Source organism: Narcine bancroftii, chromosome 10, assembly GCF_036971445.1.
Source record: "Narcine bancroftii isolate sNarBan1 chromosome 10, sNarBan1.hap1, whole genome shotgun sequence".
NCBI classification, from domain to species: domain Eukaryota; kingdom Metazoa; phylum Chordata; class Chondrichthyes; order Torpediniformes; family Narcinidae; genus Narcine; species Narcine bancroftii.
In genome coordinates this window covers 10,256,295-10,270,321 of record NC_091478.1, presented here as the reverse complement: position 1 = coordinate 10,270,321, position 14,027 = coordinate 10,256,295, and the positions used below count along the sequence as shown (strand labels likewise).

At 37.6% G+C, this 14,027-nt stretch overlaps 1 long non-coding RNA gene across 1 annotated transcript; it reads right to left on the bottom strand.

The window, feature by feature from the left end:
• Positions 1 to 8,935: 8,935 nt before the first annotated feature.
• Positions 8,936 to 13,649, bottom strand: LOC138743880 (uncharacterized). The gene is made up of 4 exons (XR_011345089.1): positions 13,485 to 13,649; positions 13,081 to 13,175; positions 12,039 to 12,897; positions 8,936 to 9,016 (listed from the first exon to the last, which is right to left on the bottom strand). It is a non-coding gene; the product is annotated as an uncharacterized lncRNA (long non-coding RNA).
• Between the last annotated feature and the right edge of the window lie 378 nt (positions 13,650 to 14,027).

Sequence of the window (14,027 nt, the reverse complement as noted above, 5' to 3'; positions counted from 1 at the left end):
GGGAAGGGCTAATTATGAACGAATGAAGCAGGAATGTGTGAGAATAAATTGGAAACAGATGTTTAAGGATGAAAGCACAGAAGAAATGTGGAAGGTTCTAAATAGGTTTGTCCTACTGGGACAAGGAAAAGATGGTAGGAAAAGGGAACCATGGCTTATCAAGTATGTCAGGCAACTAGTCAAGAGGAAGAGGGAAGCATTCATTAGATATTGGAAGCAGGAAGGGCTCATGAGAAGTATATGGTAGCCAGGAAGGACCTTAGGAGAGCTCAAATGGGGCATGAGAAAGCCTTGGCATGTAGAATTAAGGAGAACCTCAAGATGTTCTATGTGTGTATGAAGAAGGATGATGAGAATAAAGTTGGGGCTGCTAAAGAATAAAAGAGGCAACATGTGCCTGGGAGCAGAGGAGGTTGGGGAAGTCCTAAATGAATACTTTGCATCAGTATTCACAAGAGAAAAGGACCTTGATCACGATGAGGTTGAAATTGAACGGACCTATGGAGATTAAGGAAGTGGAAGTGCTGGTCTTCTTAAAAATATCAAGATCGATAAGTTCCTGTGGCTAGACACGATGAATCTTAGGCTGCTGTGAGAAGTGAGGGAAGAGATAGCTGGGGAAGTAGCTACGATCTTTGAATCCTCTTTGGCCGTAGAGGATTGGAGAATGGCAAATGTAGTTCCCTTGTTTAAAAAAGGTAATAGGGGAGAATCCTGGGAATTGTAGAACATTGTTGTGAGTCTTACGTCAGTGATGTGCAAACTAATGGAGAGGAGTCTTAAGATGCGATCTATGAGCATTTGGAGAAGTACAGTCTACTCAAGGATAGTCAGCATGGCTTTGAGGGGAAGATCATGCCTCATGAGTCTAATTGAGTTTTTTTAAGGAGGTAACAAAAGAAATTGATGAGAGTAGGGTGGTAGGTGTGGTCTACATGGATTTTAGCAAGGCATTTGAAAAGGTCCCCCATGAGAGACTCATCCAGAAAGTCATTAGGCACGGGATCAGTGGAACTTTGGCTGTGTGGTTAAAAAATTGGCTTACAGAAAGAAAGCAGAGAGTAGTAGTGGAGGGAAAGTATTCTGTCTGGAGGTCGGTGACTAGTGGAGTGCCACAGGGATCTGTTCTGGGACCCCTGCTCTTCGTGATTTTTTTTAATAAATGACCTGGATGAAGAGGCAGAAGGATGGGTCAGTAAGTTTGTGGATGACACGAAGGTTGGAGGAGTTGTGGATGGAGCTGAGGGCTGTCAAAGACTACAAGAGGGCCCTGTAGTCTGTACTATGCTGTATTATTCTATGTTCTATCCTCAGGAGGTTGACTGGATACCTTTTAGGGAACTTTATTGGTTTGATTTATGGTTAGACTTGTCACTGTAAATGTAGCTTGAAATTCATGGCTGAGCACCACACAACTTACTCAAGCCATACACTCATGCAGTGTATAATTACTACATGCCTGCAGTACAAAAACCGTAAGTGTCACGTCTGATTCTCAGGATAATATACTCCAACCAGTACGATACGGTGAGAGAAGCGAAGAAAATAACAGTCAATTCAGCTCAGGTGATTTAGATTCTGGTCGGGGCTAAACTGGGAGGCCTGGAACAGGAGCTGGAATCCACTAGGCAATTTCATCATGTATTTGTTTACTTGCATCCTTTGGTGAGAATTGTGATCTGATGTTGCTTTCCCTAACTTGGTAAACTCTTGGTGAGACATTATCAATCCATACACCAGAGGAAGCTTGTTGATACTTCATTGAAGTAATCATAGACTGCGTCACGGAAGTTATTAGCTTTAGTTTGAGATGCTAAGTCACACTAATGAACAAAGAGTTCGCTCAGTGTGCCGGCTAATGTTCCTCCTCAAATAGCACTGCTAAAATAGCCCGCTTATTTCTTCCTATCTTGATTCTGTCTTTTCTCCCCAGTACAATCCCTTCCCATTTACATGCCCATTGACATCGGAGGGATGGTAAAGACCAGGCAGGGGTTGGAGTGGGTGTCAATGTGGCGGAGGGTGTTGGAGGGAGGAGGATGGTGTGGATTAAGAGGTAGAGGGTCTGAGAGAAGAAGAGAGGAGGGTTGGGGAAATCAGAGGTGGCAAGGGAAGGGTGAGAGGAGTCAGCGTGGGAACTTGCGACAGAAGCTCAGTCCTGTAGGCCACCATGGTCAAGGTGAGAATTTGTGACAGTGGTTCGGTTCTGTAGGCTGCTGGGGCCGAGGTGGAGACCTGCGTCAAGGGTTGCAGAGGCTACAGTCTCCAGGGAAGCAAGCTTCCAATCAACTGTTAGGCTCTAGGTGAGTGTAGAACCAGAAGTTAAACATGTGAATCTGGCAGAGGATGAAATGTGGAAAGGTCCATGGCAGGTCATGGACAGTGAGGTTTGGAGCTGTGGTAGTGAGAGAGTGAGGGTTTGCTGGTATCTACACATGGAGGCAAGGGTAGTTTGTACAATACGGTGAGAGAAGCAAAGAGAATAACAGTCAATTCAGCTCAGGTAATTGAGATCCTGGTTGGGGCTAAACTGGAAGGCAGTGAGAGAGGCTGTTACAGATCTCCCTTCAAAGAGAGGAGGAGAACTTGTCCAGGATTGGGGCCCCTCGAAGCAATTTCACAGTGGAACAACTGAATAAGATGAAATGTTAAAGTCTATACACGCTATGATTGTAATAAAAACAGAAATGCTGGAGGAACTCAGCAGGTCTCACAGTGTCCGGTGGGGGGGGGGGGAGGGGGGGGAGGGGGGTAAAGATATATAACCAACATTTCAAGCCTGATGAAATTTTCTGCACATCAGCTCTCACTCAAAGTTCGCAGTACTAAGTTCAAAGTTCAGATTTACTGTCACATCCAACCCTGAGATTATTTTTCCTGCAGCGCAGGCAGAATTTATATGTTGTGATATCTATAAATTATACTCAAGAAGAAATACATATACAAATAGAAAAATGTTAACAAAGAAGGAAATGTAAACAAACTGACTGTGCAAATACAGACAATGCAATAACATATAATGTGCAAAGTTAGAGTTCTGTTGTTTAGGAGTCCGACAGTTAAGGGGTAGGAACTGTTCCTGAATCTGGTGGTACGAGTCCTGGTCAAAGCAAGAATAAAGTTCCCCTGATTGTTATCTTCCACCCCTTTCACAGATCATTGTAATTTCTGCTAGCTTCGACAAGATTACACCACCGACAGACACATTTTCCATGCCTCTCACCTTTCTGCATTTCAAAGAGAGTTTTCCCTTTACAAGTCCTTGGACTGCATGTTCTTCCATCCCCATTGATTTCTTCCCCCCTCACCCCCCCCCCCCCCCCCCCCCCCCCCCCCCCCCCCCCCCCCATAACAACTGCTGCCACATCTACTGTTTTACTTCCCTTCCCAGCAACCAAGTCTTTCTAGCTGAAGCACTCGTACTTCTTTCCATCTTGAGCACTGCATTTGATGTCTATAATGTGGCCTACTCAACATTGGAGATATCAAGCAGAGATTGAGCCATTACTTTGCCAAACACCTGCCCTCAATCAGCAGAGTGACACTGAGCTGCCTCTTTAACTCTTCATCCCACTCCCTTTCAATCTCTCACCTCATGCACTGTTACAATAAGGTACAGTGGAAACTTGAGGAACAACATTCATTTTTCACCTGGGCACAACTCAGCTTTCAGAAATCATATTTGAAATTTTCTAATTTTAGATAATTCACTCTGATTGAGAGTTGGTTATTTCTGTCTGTCATTAGACTAAATCAGTTTTTGTTTTTCCATTGGTATAGTCTGGTCTATTAAACAACTTCCACAGTCTGTTAGCAACACTCTACACATTCAAGGAAGTACAGCACCCTTTGGGACAAAGACACTTTCTCTTTTATTTGCCCATATATTCCACAGTTTTAAATTTGGAATCATGTGGTGATCCACTTACCAGCAAGTGAACAAGCTCCCATAATGGCAGATGTGCTGTGAAAAATGCAGGAAATTAACCTACATTCAACACAGGTTTTAGATCTGGATTGATGACATCACTTCCTGTCCATGTGATAGAAGCAATGATGTATATAAGTCCAGCATTCAAGCCTGGAGATGTTGGTCTTGCATTAGTTTTCACAGTATACATCAGCTTGACAATATGTATACTGATGTTTATAGTAGCTCAGTATTGAATACTTTGCTCCATTGGTGACCTTGATAGTCCAAATAATATTTGGAAAATTTTTCTTTTATATGCTGTGGCTCTGAAACTGCCAATGTTTTGGACTTCAGAACCACGTGTATGGTTAGAGCAAGCAGAAGTCCAATTCCAGTTGAGGCAGATAACATTAAATGTGGGAAATTGACCTGCATCCAAAACAGGTTTTTATTTGGGCTGATGACATCACTGATGATTTCACCTCCTATTCATGTGACAGCAGTGATGAATATGAGCTCAATATGCAAGCCTGGAGGTGTCAGCCTTGCACTAGACTCCACAGTGTGTACATCAACTTCCATGCGCATATATCAACTCGACAACGTGTATAGTGATTCCACAATGTGTACACCGATGTTTATAGAAGCTCAGTATAGAATACTTTGCTGCAATCAAACAATTCACATGTAATTAAAGTGCATATTCCAGATTTTTTAAAGATTATTTGTATATGTTTCGGGTTAACCATGAAGAAATTACAGCACTGCAAGATGCAAACCACTAGTTAGCCACTGAAAGGATGGCCAGATTACAATTGCCAAGAAGTGTTTAAAAGAGCCTGCAGAATTCTGGATGATGAGATCAAGATGAATCTGCATCAGAGTGATGGCAAGAGCAAAGTGTAGAGGAGTAAAGGAACTACCCAAGATACAAAGCATACCCACCATTGCCATGGTTAGCATTTTTGCAGTGTTGCTTCTGTATTTCTGTTTATGGTCTTCTGAAGAGTGTTTCTGCTCTGTTGGACATAATTCTGGGGATTTTTCTTCATTATGATGAGAATTCTTCTGCCATCAGCATTGGAATACCAGTCCTTTTGCGATAACTGAGCTTGCCAGTATGCTCTTTCTTCTTAAAGATGTTCCAACCCTGATTTTGGTAATTCTGAGGTTTGGGCGATTTCTTTGGCTCAATTCTGGTCCTCATGGCAACTACAGACTCCAAAGGCAATCAAAAGCTTAGAAGCAAGCCTAGCTCTCTCATACCTGCACCAATGAAGCAATTAAACATTCCTGAGTACTCATATATACCTGTGAAGCAAAATGTGCCAAACATTATGGTGCCTGAAATGAGGGGACTATGTATAAAAAGTGCTATAATTTCTACATGGTCAAACCAAGATGTATATAAATAACCCTGAATAAAATCTGGAATGTGCTTTTTTAAAAAACTTTATTTAAAATAAAACCATTTAGCAAACATATTACAATATTTCAAACTTAATCCAAATACACATGGTATTTTATAAAAAAGAAATACAGAGAAAAGAAAAAAAACATCCAAATAAGCCACCAATCCCCTAAAACTAAAAAAAGGAAAAGGGAGAAGAAAATCACAACAGGAGAACTTTGCTTTCCGACTCCTTTAAACATATAAATATTCATGGAGACCTCTTTGAGAAAGGGAATGTTTGAGATTCATTTAAATTTTAATAGCAACATTTTGTAAATACGGGTTCCATATTTCACAAAATGTATGATATTTATCTCTTAAATTATAAGTCATTTTCTCAAGTGGAATATAACTCTGAACTTCTGCATGCCATCTATCTATTCCCAAATCAGTATCCGACTTCTAAATTATAGCAATACATTTTCTAGCTATTGCCAAAGTAATGTGAACAAATTTTACTTGATACAAATTCAGTTTTAATTCAGGTTTAATCCCTCTAACAACTCCCAGTAAAAATAACATTGGATCCTGTGGGAATTTTACTCCAGTTATTCGTTCTAATAAATTACCCATTTCAAGCCAAAAAGGTTTAATTGTGGAACACTGCCAAGTCGAATGCAAAAAAGAACCAGCTTTTTGTCCACATCTCAAACATAAATTTGAGTCCATCTATGCTCATCTATTTGCTTCTTTTGTAATAATTTATACACCTCTGAAATAAATTTCTTTACATCCCCAGAACATAATAATAATTCTACTTCTGTCTGGAAAGTGCACTTAAATTACATGTGAATTGTTTTTTTTAAACTTTATTTAAAATTTTTATAACATGAATAAAATAGAAAGTTACAGTAAAAAGATTAAACATAAGATAATAAAAATTACAATACTACATCGGCAGACTAAATAAACTAAACCCCCCCCCAAATTAGTACACAACATTAATGACCTAACTTAAAGTTAGTCCAAGCCCCCCCAATAAAGAGTGAAAGAGTGAAGAATTAATAAAATGAACAATAATTATATATATATATATATATATATATATAAAACCCTTACACCAAAAAAAACCATAACAAATAAAGATACTAACATCAAAAAAAGAAGAAAAAAAATTATCAATACTAAAATATCATACTTAAAAACATATTTAAATCAAACTTAAATGCATATTTTTAGCAAACGGAGTCCACTTCAACCTATAAAAAGACATCTTATCCTGAATTGAAAAAGATATCCTTTCCATAGTCAAACAGAACTTCATCTCCAAATACCACCTATCTAAAGTTAATATATTTCTATCTTTCCAAGTAAGAGCTATACATTTCTTGGCCACAGCTAAAGCTAAATAGATAAAATAAATCTGATAATCTTGTAGGCCTAAATCAATTAATGATTGCATATTCCCTAATAAAAATATACCAGGATCTAATACAAGACAAATATTATATAAACTATTAAATATAGATTGAATACCCTTCCAAAACTGTTGCAATCGATCACAAAACCAAACAGAATGCAAAAAAGTATTAGCCGTCTGGTCACAACGAAAACAGCAATCCGACTTACTAAGACCAAACTTTTTTAGTTTCTCCGGTGTTAAATATAACTGATGTATAAAATTGTAATTAATCATCGCTAATCTAGCATTAACCAATTTCCTAATACTATTCTGACAAATTTCCATCCAAGCTTCTTCAGCTATTATAAAACCTAAATCACATGTGAATTGTTTGATTATAAACCTAAAACTGTGGAACACAGGGACAAATAAAGGAAAAAGATGTCTTTGTCCCAAACATTAAGCAAGGCACTGAATAATCTGATCCTGACTGCTACTCCTACTCAACATGTATTAATTTGGTCTCACCCTTTCAAATATATTCCTGCTGCCCCACCTTCAGTATTACAGAATATTAACGTTATTTTTTTTTCACTCTTTCCCAGTTCAAATGCAGGACTGGAATTGTCATCTCAAGGTTCAAGCTTTCTTTTGTTCTCACATAATAATCCATAAAAAATGTATCATATACTCTAACTTCTGTCTGTTTCTCTTTTAACAGATGCTGTCTAATCTGCAAAGTTTTACCAGCAATTTCAGTTTTAACTTCTATTATCCAGCATCTGCAATTTTTATCTTTATTTTCCTCTGCAAAACAGACATTGAAACTGTATTTGGTGACTCTGGGGCCCAAATAGCCTGCAACATATTTAAAACTGAACAGCAATGACTGCACTTAAAAATTAATTCACTCTAAAGATCATTAATTATTTGAGAAATACCACAAATCTACATTTTGTTCTTTATGATAGAAATAATTACAATGAAAAATCTCTTGCATTGAGAATGTTATTCGTGGAAACTTAACATCACCATTGGGAGCAGGGGAGGATTTAGAACCTGATCTATACTGTTCAGGGGAATATATAAACAAAATAGAGAGAGTGCAGAGAAGGTTCACGAGAATGTTGACAGGATTTCAGGGTCTGAGTTACAGGGAAAGGTTGTGCAGACTGGGGCTTTTTTCTCTGGAGCGTAGAAGATTGAGAGGGGACTTGATAGAGGTGTTTAAGATTTTAAAAGGGACAGGCAGAGTAAATGTGGATAAGCTTTTTCGATTAAGAGTGGGGGAGATTCAAACTAGAGGACATGGTTTAAGTTTGAAGGGGGAAAATTATAAGGGGAACATGAGGGGAAATTTCTTTACGCAGAGGGTGGTGGGGATGTGGAATGAGCTTCTGGCAGACGGGGTCGAGGCGGGATCATTGGTTACATTTAAGGAAAGACTGGATCGTTACATGGATAGGAGAGGACTAGAGGGGTATGGACCAGGTGCTGGTCAGTGGGACTAGGAGCGTGGAGATTTGCTACGGCATGGACTAGTAGGGCCGAACTGGCCTGTTCTGTGCTGTAAGTGGTTATATGGTTATATGGTTATTAACTGGATGATTGCTGTAACCTCCTGGTGGACAGTCATGAAGAGTACTGGTGGCAGTGTGAAAGTGTTCAGAAATCTGTAGCTTCCAGCAAAAGGCATCAAGGCAGATTGAAAAAAAGCAAAAGAATATAAACATAAAGGTAAATGTGGATCCTTGAATAAAACACGAAACTCGGCAGAAGCCATATTGAAGTAAAAACCCAAAGCTGGAGAAACTCAGCCAGTCAAACAGTGCACTTTAAATAGCAACGATAAAGATACATAATCAACATTTCGGACTTGAGCTCTTCATCAAGATATGATTAAGGTATGATACATTGACGAAGAGCTCAGGCCAAAAACATTGATTATGTATCTTTATCGTTGCTATATAAAGTGCACTGTTTGACCGACTGAGTTTCTCCAGCATTGGGTTTTACCTTGAACGATATGAAAATATAAAACAAGATTTTTTAAAAAATCAAGCGCACTTTATAACAGGGTGTAGGTTTTATTCCACCTGTGCTTTCAACAGCTATTAATAATTTTTTCTATTCCTCTGCAGCTTCTCTCATATTTTATATTTTAGTTATTTACGATATAGATGTGGTTGATTTAAATTGTCTCGTGCCTAAATTGGCTTCAAGTTAAAATGTGATAATTATGCAGGGATCATTAATCCTGACTAACAATTGCTTCTGATTCCAGTTCCAAATTCAACCAGGGTAGATGCTGTAAAAAAAATGTAAGGTACTCAACCAACTGAAGCAATACATTATTATTATATGTTGACTTCTAAACAGCCACTGAGCTCAATTTTACTGAAACAAATAATATAATTTAAAGCATATTAATGTGAATTACACAACATAATGAAGATAGTTTGGAATGTTCAAATGTTCACAAGTGTTTTATGCATCATGTTCATTTATGCATTCATAAAGATAATATAAAATGGTTAACCTCATTGAACATGAACCTATCAGTTTAATGAGAATTACAGGGACCAAAAGATTAACAGCAAACTACTCTGTAGTCCCCACAATTGATGACCTAGTTGTGGAAATCAGGATCATATTTTTATGGTTCCACTAATTATATATGTGGTGCGCAAACAATTTAATCATTTTGTATTGAGAATGCTCAACATCTACACAATGCACTTTAGCTCACAGATGTTGGTAAGTGATGTTTTTAACTTGAATATATTTCAGGCTCGTGTAAAATTCTACTGCCATTTGGACAATCCAGAGAATAATTTCATTCCACTCAGATACAACATTGTATGGATGAGACTTTATGTTATTTTGCTGAGTGGATTTTTTTTCAAATGTGTGCAGAAAGAAATCTCTTGCCAAAATCTGAGGCATTGTATCTTCATTTTACTAACAAATAGGTTTTCAGACCAAGATTAAAGAATAAAAAAAACAGTTTATGAGCTTTTGATGTCTACATAATTCAAAATGATTTTATTGCAAAGGATTTGAAGTTTACTTTCATAATATGACAGGTAATTTTCCTTGATTCTTCTTTTCGTTAAAGAAATGTGCAAGAGTAACTTTGCTAAGGTACTGAATGAAATCAATGGAATTTATACCATAAAGTGGAATTATACTTCACTTAATTATTTGATTATATTCTAGCTGCTGGATGATGTCAAGTTTATGAGCAAGTATATGGGATTACTGCATTGGTTATTAGACCACAGGGTGATTCACATTTCCAGTCACTTAGAAAAGGTTACAAAAGAATTTGGAAATATTCTGTACATTTGGAGAATGTACTTTGTTTTTTATTGTTACTGTAGTCTGTTCACAACCTTCTGGGTTAATGATAGGTGCACATTTGACTGTTGGTAGTTATTCTGAACTATTTTGTGCAACTTAATACCCCAGGACTCTGGGTGCAGTTAGTTCTTCCTGCAATTAGTATTCATGGTTACCTAAGCAGAACTAATGCAGCAAATCTCTTTTACTTTGAGGTTTGTGTTTCAAGGGTTGATGCCTTCAGGACAATTTGACTTTGCAAGCAGGGTTCTGGCATTTCCTCTTTGGTTCTTTACAAGCGCTGTCTGTAAGGAGTTTGTACGTTCTCTCTGTGTCTGCGTGGGTTTTCTTTAGGGGCTCAAGTTTCCTCCCACCATTCAAAAATGTACCAGGGGTGGAGGTTAATTGGAGGTAAATTGGGCGGCACAGACTTGTGGGCCGAAATGGCCTGTAACCATGTGGTATATCTAAATTTTTTAAAATTGGTACTTGCTTTGAGGGTTAAACTCTTTAATTCAGTTTCACGTTCAATGTGAATATTACTATAACTTTTGATAAAATTAAGCCATTAATAAATGATTATACATTTAACATCTTTGAGTTTTTGGATTCTATTCCAATCTGCTTATATGCATCGTCATTGACATACACACACATAAATGTGCAAGGGAAATCTAATTCTGAATCCAGCATTTGGGATATGCATAGCAAAACAGAATTTAAAAATGATAATTGAAATTATAATACTGTTTATTATTTTCCATTGCACCATGTGGATGGAAACAAGATTGGAGTTCAGATACTGGGCTACTCCCCCATGGTTTAACATGTTTATTTAGTATGTGAAGTGTTATGGCCACACAAGAATGTCCTTGTGGATATGTCAGCTAGAATGTGTTCAGGAGAGATGAAGAGATTTGAAAATTCTTATGGAAGTGCAATTTCTTACTTGACACTTTCAAATTCAGGATCCCAAAGCACAGCGAAAGCATCAGAAGCTCTGCTTCAGATATTACCAAGACTGGGGATTCTATTTATGCTCCATCCAATATAATCGATTCAGAGGTTAACTGGGCCACTATCAATGAGATTGGATTATTTGTGGGAGGGACGACATGTTGTCCCTTCTTTATAGATGGCTTTTTGATCATCTTATGTCTGTGCACATTTATCAAGTCAGGCAATTGTCAATTGGGTAAAGGACTGGAAATTTAAATTTTTTTAAATGGTTCAGAAAAACAGCCACATTCATTCAATGTATCGTTTCTTTGTACATAAGGATAAAACCAGACTTTGAAAAACATGATAGCAGTCATGGTATGTATGCAAAGATTCACAGAGAGATAAGATGATAAATGGTGTTAAGCAAGGTGGAGGAGATCTTGAGAAGAAATTGTGATGGTAGAGGTGAGTGCAAGGGACTATATAAAGAATACAGTGGCACCTGTGGTGCAGGATGGAGGTGGATTACATCTATGATTTTAAATTATATGTTTAAGATGAACTCTGATTTGAGTTCATTTATTTTCATGCCTTTGAATCAAACATGTATAATAATCACGGTAGACAAAAATCTAACTCTGGATGTGAGGTTTGGTTTGTGTTAGGCCCAGTGCAGATGGAATGCATTTCATATTCAGTTCAATACACATGATACTAGCTCTGGGGCACGCTAGCCCATTGTAATGTTCACATTAATGTCTTCACAATATGCATAATAAATAATATGTACAGTATTATGGTTAAATGTGCACTCAGTGAATTAAATAAACCATGTTAAGCTTGTATTCAGAAGACAGTTTTACTGACCGTGAATACAAATCACAGCAGTGAAATTTCTGAAAGGCCGTAGAGGCTATATTTGGGACTGGAATTAAATGCCTGCATTTACACATGTCCTCTGTAATATAAAAGTACATTACAGAACACTTGATATCAATTCATACACAAAACAGATGGGCCATGATATTCAGAAGTGGTGGAATTACCTTAAGTGGAGAATCATCTGGGTTAAGTTAAGTGTTGGTTGGCACAAACTGAAGCGACTCACATCCACCTATGATCCGTCTGAAGAGTGTTGTGTGCTCTTCCTGGAGAAAATAGGTGCCTTGTCTTCTCCGGGTACCACACAGTCTCACTATTAGCACACTGGTTTGTTTCTCTTTGACAACACAAAATTGGACAGAAACAACTTACCTAGCATTTCATATCCAACTGGGTACAGCTAAACACACTACACATAAATTATTCTCTGCTTCATAATTTCACTCTATCGATTTTCAGGAAATAAATCCGGGAGGCTGCGTAAAAGGTGCCCGATGACTCATTAAAGTGGTCCCAACAAGAGATGAATTTCTAGGCAATTATGATTCTTCCATTGATTTACCAATGACAAAGGTTATAATTCATGTTAAAAAAATTTCAGGTATCCCTTGGTACAATTTGGATTAATTAATTAATTTTTCTTTACTAAAGGCAACAGTATAATGTTTGCATTTATCTGGAAAGTCATAAAAGCAATAGCAAAACACCACATTAGAAATTAAAAAAAATCAGATAATTACATAATGAATCCTGGGGTGGTTAGAAATTAATCTCTGACTATTCATGTTGAATGTCTACAAGCAGGTTAGCCATTGGTAGTACTTGCCTCTGCCTATTGTAGGGTGTGGACCAGGAACAATGGATGTCTGATATTCTTGCAAATTTCTTGGGCTTCTGAAAAGTGAATTTCTTCCCCCATCATTTCCACTGACACGACTGATTCAAACACAAGAGTCGCCACAGAAACATCTGGACCACGGTCATTAGTTTTCAAAAGAGTAGCATTGGCCTGATGGAGGAACACTGTTGAAATTAGATGACCAAAGTAGGTTAAAATTTCACTTCCTCCAAATGCCTTCCTTGTAACAAACAATAAAACTACTGTTATCTGGAATTCAAGCAACCAGCAGCCTTAAGCAACTGGCAAAAAAATAATGGAAAATAAATAGGTAAAAAGTACGGAAGTTTAAAATAGGTGTGCCTCACCATGAGTTCGCCAATCGTGCACCACACAATCTCAAGCAACTGGAAAATTCATTTATCCAGCATCAGGATATCAGGGGTTTGACTATACAGCCAACCTAGATGGAACGAACAAGGGTAAGCTCTAGCTGTTAGTTTGATCAATGTAACACACATTAAAGGAAACAAAAGTGAATACTATGTGATGTGATGTAATACTTAAGTCACTCCCCTCCTTCCCGCCATGTTAAAACCATCAAATGTATTCATTTCTGTTTCTAATGTGTTACTGGTGTAGTACAATATTCTGCAACTGGCTAACAAAAATATCCTAATTTAGTCTCGCACGTAAGTTATCATAGATGCTCCCGTGACTGCCTTTTGAGCTATGCTATTATTATAAAGAAGGAAAATAATTGATGACTGACCTTTTAAGAATGTCCGTCTGAAATCTAAATGTCTTTTTATTCAAAGTATGAACAATTGCCATAATTTCTTTTCGTAGTCATCTTATTCCAACAGCAGCCAAGATGGCAGTGGCAAGAAATCTTCAATATTTTTAGTAGAAACACAGAGCTTTACAGGTAATGATGAATCCCTGCCATAGATTAAAAAGAAATGACCTGGTTATTGGGTTGTAACAGTGCTTTAATGCCAGCTGAATTGGTTCCGTCAGTCAGACTTTACTCAGCTGCGGTAAATCATTTCAATTTAGAAATGAGTACATTCAGTAATGCATACAAATGTGGGAGTGAAAATGTCAACCTGGGCTAATAGATTCTACCGTGGTGGCTCTTTCTGCAGTCAAAATGGAGAATCTCAAAAATGTAAGAATGGAGCACAAAATTAATACAGAAATAATTTTAACTTGTTAGATGAGGTATGATTAACAGTTGATGCAATCTACTCATGAGGGATGGTGATGTTTCCAAAGGTCAACATCACCTCAATAAATCAGTCACACAATGCGA